Consider the following 6,582-nt stretch of genomic DNA (forward strand, 5'->3'; position numbering starts at 1 on the left):
ACGCTTACTTGCCTTGTGTAAACAAGCTCTAGTCAAGTCATTCTTCTCTTGCCAATCTTTGCGAATCTATAGGCTGCCGGATTTGGTCTTGTGTAATGGGTCACAACAGCGTTGGGTGTGAGTGGCTGTTGACCTGTCACTATTTCAAATGGACTTTGATTCGTGGTCCCACTTTGCTGCAAGTTATATGAAAATTGGGCCACATCCAGCAACTTTGGCCAATCCCTTTGTGTGGCACTCACATAGTGCCGAAGATACGTCTCCAACAGTGCATTTACTCGTTCAGTTTGCCCATCGGTTTGTGGATGCATGCTCTTGGAGAAGTTCAAATCTGAGCCCATTGACTTGAACAACTCCGTCCAAAACCGACCAGTAAATTGACCATCTCGATCGCTGATAATAGATAGTGGCACTCCCCAATATTTCACCACGTGTCTAAGGAATAACCGAGCTGCTTCCTCAGCAGGGCACTCTTTGGTCGCCGGAATAAAAGTCGCATACTTTGAAAACCTGTCCACCACAACAAGAATACTAGCAAACCCGTCAGACTTAGGCAAACCAATAATAAAATCCATGGATAAACTCTCCCATGGCCTTTCTGGGACTGGCAGGGGTTGAAGCAAGCCGGCTGGAGTCTTTAACCCAACCTTGTCTTGTTGGCACACTAGACAAGTTTTCACATAGGTTTCCACATCAGCACCCATGTGAGGCCAATAATAGCGATCCTCCAAAAGGGCCAAAGTGCGATGCATCCCTGGATGGCCTGCCCATTTCGAGTCATGACATTCCTTCATGACTTCCTTACGGAGTTTCCCATAATGGGGCACATAGAGGCGGTGTCCATGAGTGTATACTAGCTCCCCATCAAGCCAAAATCTTCTTGTTTTTCCCTCATTGGCAAGCTCAATCAAATTTTTGGCCGTAGGATCATGGGACAATCCCTCTCGAATGCGTTCCAACAAAGAGCCATCAGGTTGACTGATTGCTGCGAATTCCATCTTTCGACTAAGTGCATCAGCAACATTGTTGGCACTTCCTGGTTTATATTCCATTGTGAAATCAAATTCTGCTAGTAAAACCTGCCAACGAGCCTGCTTGGGAGACAACTTTTTCTGGGTTAGAAAGTAACTATTGGCAACATTGTCGGTAAGGACCACGAACCTGGAACCCAATAAATAATGTCTCCATGTGCGCAAGCAGTGTACTACTGCAGTCATCTCTTTCTCTTGGACCGTATATCTACGTTCCGTCTCGTTAAGCTTTCGACTCTCGAAAGCAATTGGGTGTCCATCTTGCATCAGTACTCCCCCAATAGCATAATCTGATGCATCTGTACGTACCTCGTAAGGCTTCGTAAAATCCGGCAAGACAAGTACGGGCTCCCTCGTCATTTCTTGCTTCAATTGGTTGAAGGCCTTCTCACATTCTGGATTCCAATCCCATACCTTCCCCTTCTTCAACATGTCCGCCAAGGGAGTGGTAATTTTGGAGTAGCCTTCGACAAAGCGGCGATAGTAATTTGCCAATCCAAGGAAAGATCTCAACTCTGTTACCTTGGTTGGAGGCTCCCACTCTGAAATGGCTCGAATCTTATTTTTATCCATTCGGATCTTACCTCCTCCCACAATGTGGCCTAAGAATGACACCTCTTGTTGGGCAAATGAGCATTTCTCCTCCTTGACGAACAGCTCATTTTCCCTCAAAGTCTGGAACACCTCCCTCAAGTGTCTTACGTGCTCTTCAAGCGACTTGCTATAGACCACAATATCGTCAAGGTAAACAACCACAAAACGATCAAGAAAGCGTTGAAGTACCTTATTCATTAGGGTGCAGAATGTAGCTGGAGCATTCGTGAGTCCGAAAGGCATCACAAGGAACTCATACGAACCGTACCGTGTCACACAAGCTGTCTTTGGTTCGTCCCCTTCGACTAGCCGAACTTGATGATACCCCGATCTCAAATCTAACTTGGTAAACCATCTTGCACTACCAAGCTGGTCGAACAAATCTGCGATAAGAGGAATAGGATACCTATTCTTCACGGTGATCTTGTTTAGAGCTCGATAATCGATGCACATTCTTAAGGACCCATCGTGTTTCTTTTGGAACAACACTGGCGCACCATATGGGGATTTAGATGGTCTAATGAATCCTGCATCCAAAAGTTCCTTCAATTGTTTCCGCAACTCTTCTAATTCTGGCGGAGACATACGATAGGGGGCCCTTGCTGGCGGCACCACATTGGATACTAACTCGATTTTGTGGTCCACCTCCCTCTTGGGTGGCAAACTTTTTGGCAACTGAGCAGGCATTACATCTCGAAATGATTGTAGCAATTGTCCCACTTCTTTCGGGGTCTCACTAACAAACTCAGCGGTCTCTTCGATCTTCAAGGTTGCTAAATATGAGACTTCATTTCTCCGTACACCTTTAGCAAACTGAATTGCTGATAGTGTTTTTCCCTCAAAGCTTCTCTTCCTTGTCACTTTCACCATGCATTGATGTTTCGCATCTAAAATCACCATGTAATTGCTCGAAGGGGCAATAAGAGCTTTAACCTGATCAAGGAAGCTTAGTCCCACCACAAAATCATAGTCATCAAGTGGTATTACCTTACTGGATACCTTCCCTGACCAATTGCCGAGCTGAAGATCCACTCCCTTTGCAACCCCCTTGATTGGAATACTTTCCGAGTTCACTGTTTTGATCCGACCCCCTTCATTATCTATCTTGAGGCCTAGTTTACAAGCAGCCTCCTCAGACATGAATAAATCAGAAGCGCCTGTGTCGACGAGCGCATTCAATTTTCTGCCGGCCACAATAATGTCTACAAACATCAAACCATGGCTCATTCTATCTTCGACACCCCCTAGTATCGATCCAAGGTTGTTATCCTCCACATCGGACTCCCCCTTTGCTTCCATAGCCTTGAGAGCGGCCTTCTTTGGACAGTCCTTGATCATATGTGGACCCTCACAGTGGAAGCACCTTATAGGCCCATTCTTTCTCTTGTCCCAAGGTTTCTTACCATCGCCGTTCCTAGTGGGCCTTTCTTTATCTCCCCCACTATTACCCTTTAATCTGGGTTTAGAAGAATTGGAATTGTCTTTCCTCCCACCAAATTCAGCAAGTGATTCTGCTACTGACATAGCCTTGGTGAGCTCTTAAACTCCTCGGCGCTGCAACTCTTGCTTCGCCCACGGTTTTAATCCGTCCATAAAGGAAAAGAATGCCTCTTTCTCCCCCATATCTGAGATTTGGAGCATAAGCTCGCTAAACTCCTGTACATACTCCCTCACAGTGCCTTGTTGCGCAAGCCGACGCAACCTTGCCCGAGCCTCATCCTCGGCATACTCTGGGTAAAACTGTGCTTTGAACTCACATCGAAACTCCTCTCATGTTTCGATTTCAGACCCACCACGTCTCACATCAGTGGACCTACGACGCCACCACAACAAAGCAACGTCAGATAAATACATCGCAGCAGTAGTTACCTTAGTGACATCCTCCGTGATGCCTTTGGCATAGAAGTATTGCTCGATTCCCGCAAAAAGTTGTCCACATCTCTTGCGGACCTTGTTCCCTTAAACTCTTTTGGCTTGGGAACATCAATATTGGGCTTGGGTGCGGCAGTCGCTAACCCACCATTGCCCAAGGCAACCTTGTAGATTGTGAGTTCACCCTTGAGCTCCGTAATCTCTCCCTTCAAGGCCACCACCATAGCCTCAATGGCATCATCTCTACCAGTCAACTGTTTCATATTATCCGTCACATACTCTTTAAGCTGCTCCTGCATGGACTGCAGTCCATTATGGAGCCTATCATCAACATCTTCAACCCTCTCCTTGATATCCCCTATTGAACTCTCGAGAGTGACGACGCGATCCTCTAAAGCTGACAATATGTCCCTTGAGCGACTGGCTTTCCTAGCCCTCCCACGGGTCTCCATTCCCTCAACTTCTTTTGACATCTTTCAACGGTGGCTTCGAACCTTAGCTCGGATACCAACTGTCACGGACTTAGAGTTTTCCTACGCGATCCGTGCGGCCTTAGGCAGTTTCTCTGCTCAAAACGCCTAAGTCAGCCTAACTTGTAACAAAAAAAGATTCAGCAGCAAAAACGCCCAAGTCAACTTCACTCGCAACAATAAAGGATTCAATAAAATTCCCTTAAGATTTTCACGAAGAACAACAGAAGAACGAGCCTTGAAAGATGAACAAAAGCAAGAACACTTGAGAGAAAAGTTTGAGTGAATACTCTCAAAATTCTTATTAATAACTCAATGAATATACAATGAGCAAAGAGGTCTCTATTTATAGTTGAGCCTCACAGTATATCAATAGCTATAATTAAAAGCTGAATACAATTAGAACTCTAAGCTTACATAACCAGCTATATACAAATAGAACTCTAAGATTCCATAATTATATCTTCTAGAATACTTCCCATTTCTATCAGGCTCTTGAGATGGGCTTTTAATCTCTCAAATCACCGGGCCAGTTTGGTTGGGCCAGTTTGGTTGGGCTAAATGACCTCCCTCGAACACGATGGATCGCACCAGTTTGTCATGGTTGCGAGCACCGACGCGCAACCCATGACACTAGTATATCTAAGGATTTACCAAAATATTTAATGATTTACCAAAACTTTTTACAACTTACCAATATATGTAACGATTTACCAAAAGATATAAGGGTTTACGAATATTTCTAAGGATTTACTAAAATATCTAAATTTCAATCATTTTACCAATATTTATGAAACTTTATCAAAATTTTTAAGATTGTACCAATGTTTTTAAGTTTTCTAAACCCTATATCAAGTTAACAATTATCAAAATTTTTATGACCTTATTAAAATATTACCAATATTTCTATGGATATATCAATATTTTTAAGAATTTTTAATATATTTAACAATCTACTAAATTTTGTAAGAATTTATCAAAATATATAATGATCGACCAATATTTATCAAAATATCAAAATCATTTTGCTAAAATAACTAACACTTTGGATTTATTAAATATCTAAAATTTTACCAATATATCTATCAATTTAACGATATTTATTTAAGAGCTTACCAATATGTGCATTGATTTGTCAGAATATATAATATTTTATTAAAATTCCTAACTATTACCAAATTTCTTAAACTAAACTTTTTTTTTACCGAGCAACCTACAAGCTTAGAAAAGCTATTTCTAAGCATTTTATGTAAAAGGTGATAAAAGAATTGTCGCTCTTTGCGTGCCCCTTATTTTGTAACACGTGTACTAATAAAAATTCAGTAAATCAATTTCCGTTCACTTTTCTTTCCATCTCACTTAGAGAAGAGAGATTGTATGAAACTATGATTCCACGTTATACTTATTTCTTTTTAATAGAAATATGATAAATCATATTTTTCTCCTAATTTTTATTATTTTTAATTGATAATTTGAATTTTTTCAAGGGAAAAAGATAAAAATCAAGAGAAAAAAATAGGTTTGTCATGAAATTTAATAGGATAACATAGAATCACATTTTCATACAATCGCTAATCTCACCTATGTTTTGTCGTTAACTATATCTGCTTAATTTTTAAAGCTCTTGAATCCTTCTGCTAATACATCTATGGACGAAACAAGATATTGAGGGAAGGCTAGAGAAAGTTGCCCCTTTTTCTTTTCAGAACAAAATTTGGTAAAGGCGGGGCTAATCTGAGAAAGTTAGGCTTTAAAATTTTCTCAAAAATGAGTTTGCAAGCTGAAAGTAAGATATCAGCACTTAACCCTAAAATAGATTTCGTTGTCATCAATTTCGGCCATCTTTTACCTAACAAAACCTGAACCCCTTTTTTATATACGGTTGGCTGATTCCCTAAAGCTTTTGTTATTTCTGGATCTTAGTTATTATATAGGTGAGATTTCAATTGCAACATAATAATATAGTGCTAAAATGCTCCTCCTTGAATACAGTGAATTGAAGGACTAAAAATAGATCAAAATCACCAACAATTTGTCCAAGGAATTGAAGTGAAAAAAAGAGAATGTTTTACTCTATAGGATCTTCCACCTCCCAAATAAAACCATTAGCGCCGACAGCTAGATTTCACAACACAAAAGCATTGGAGTGCCTAGAAGAAGGTTCTAGGGGGGTTTCCAGAGAAAGGCCATAGCTCTAAATCATTGGTGATGGAGAAGTAAACGGCAAAATCTCAGTTGAAGGCACACAAAGGGGTACACGATGGGGGCAGACGAATTTTGTTCTTATTTACTTTTCAATAAGGCTATTAATCATAGACATCACAAGTATGTTTTTCCTATTGAAATGGACGCAAACAACTCCCATAGTCATCCTTCTTGAAAATCCTGCAAATAAACTGCTATTATAACCATGAAAACCCCACGAGGTTGAAAAAGAACAGTGACAGGCCAGCTTTAGTTGTGTGTTGTTATTAATATGTTCCAAAAGGGTTGCTCATGTAACAGTATTAAGTCAAATATCGACCCTATATGTCCCACCTCATTGATGAGGATGCATTTTAGAATCTTGCCTCACATTCAGGATTAGTTTATGCTCCGCGCATTCCAATAACATA

Source organism: Gossypium hirsutum, chromosome D09, assembly GCF_007990345.1.
Source record: "Gossypium hirsutum isolate 1008001.06 chromosome D09, Gossypium_hirsutum_v2.1, whole genome shotgun sequence".
In the NCBI taxonomy this organism is placed as follows: domain Eukaryota; kingdom Viridiplantae; phylum Streptophyta; class Magnoliopsida; order Malvales; family Malvaceae; genus Gossypium; species Gossypium hirsutum.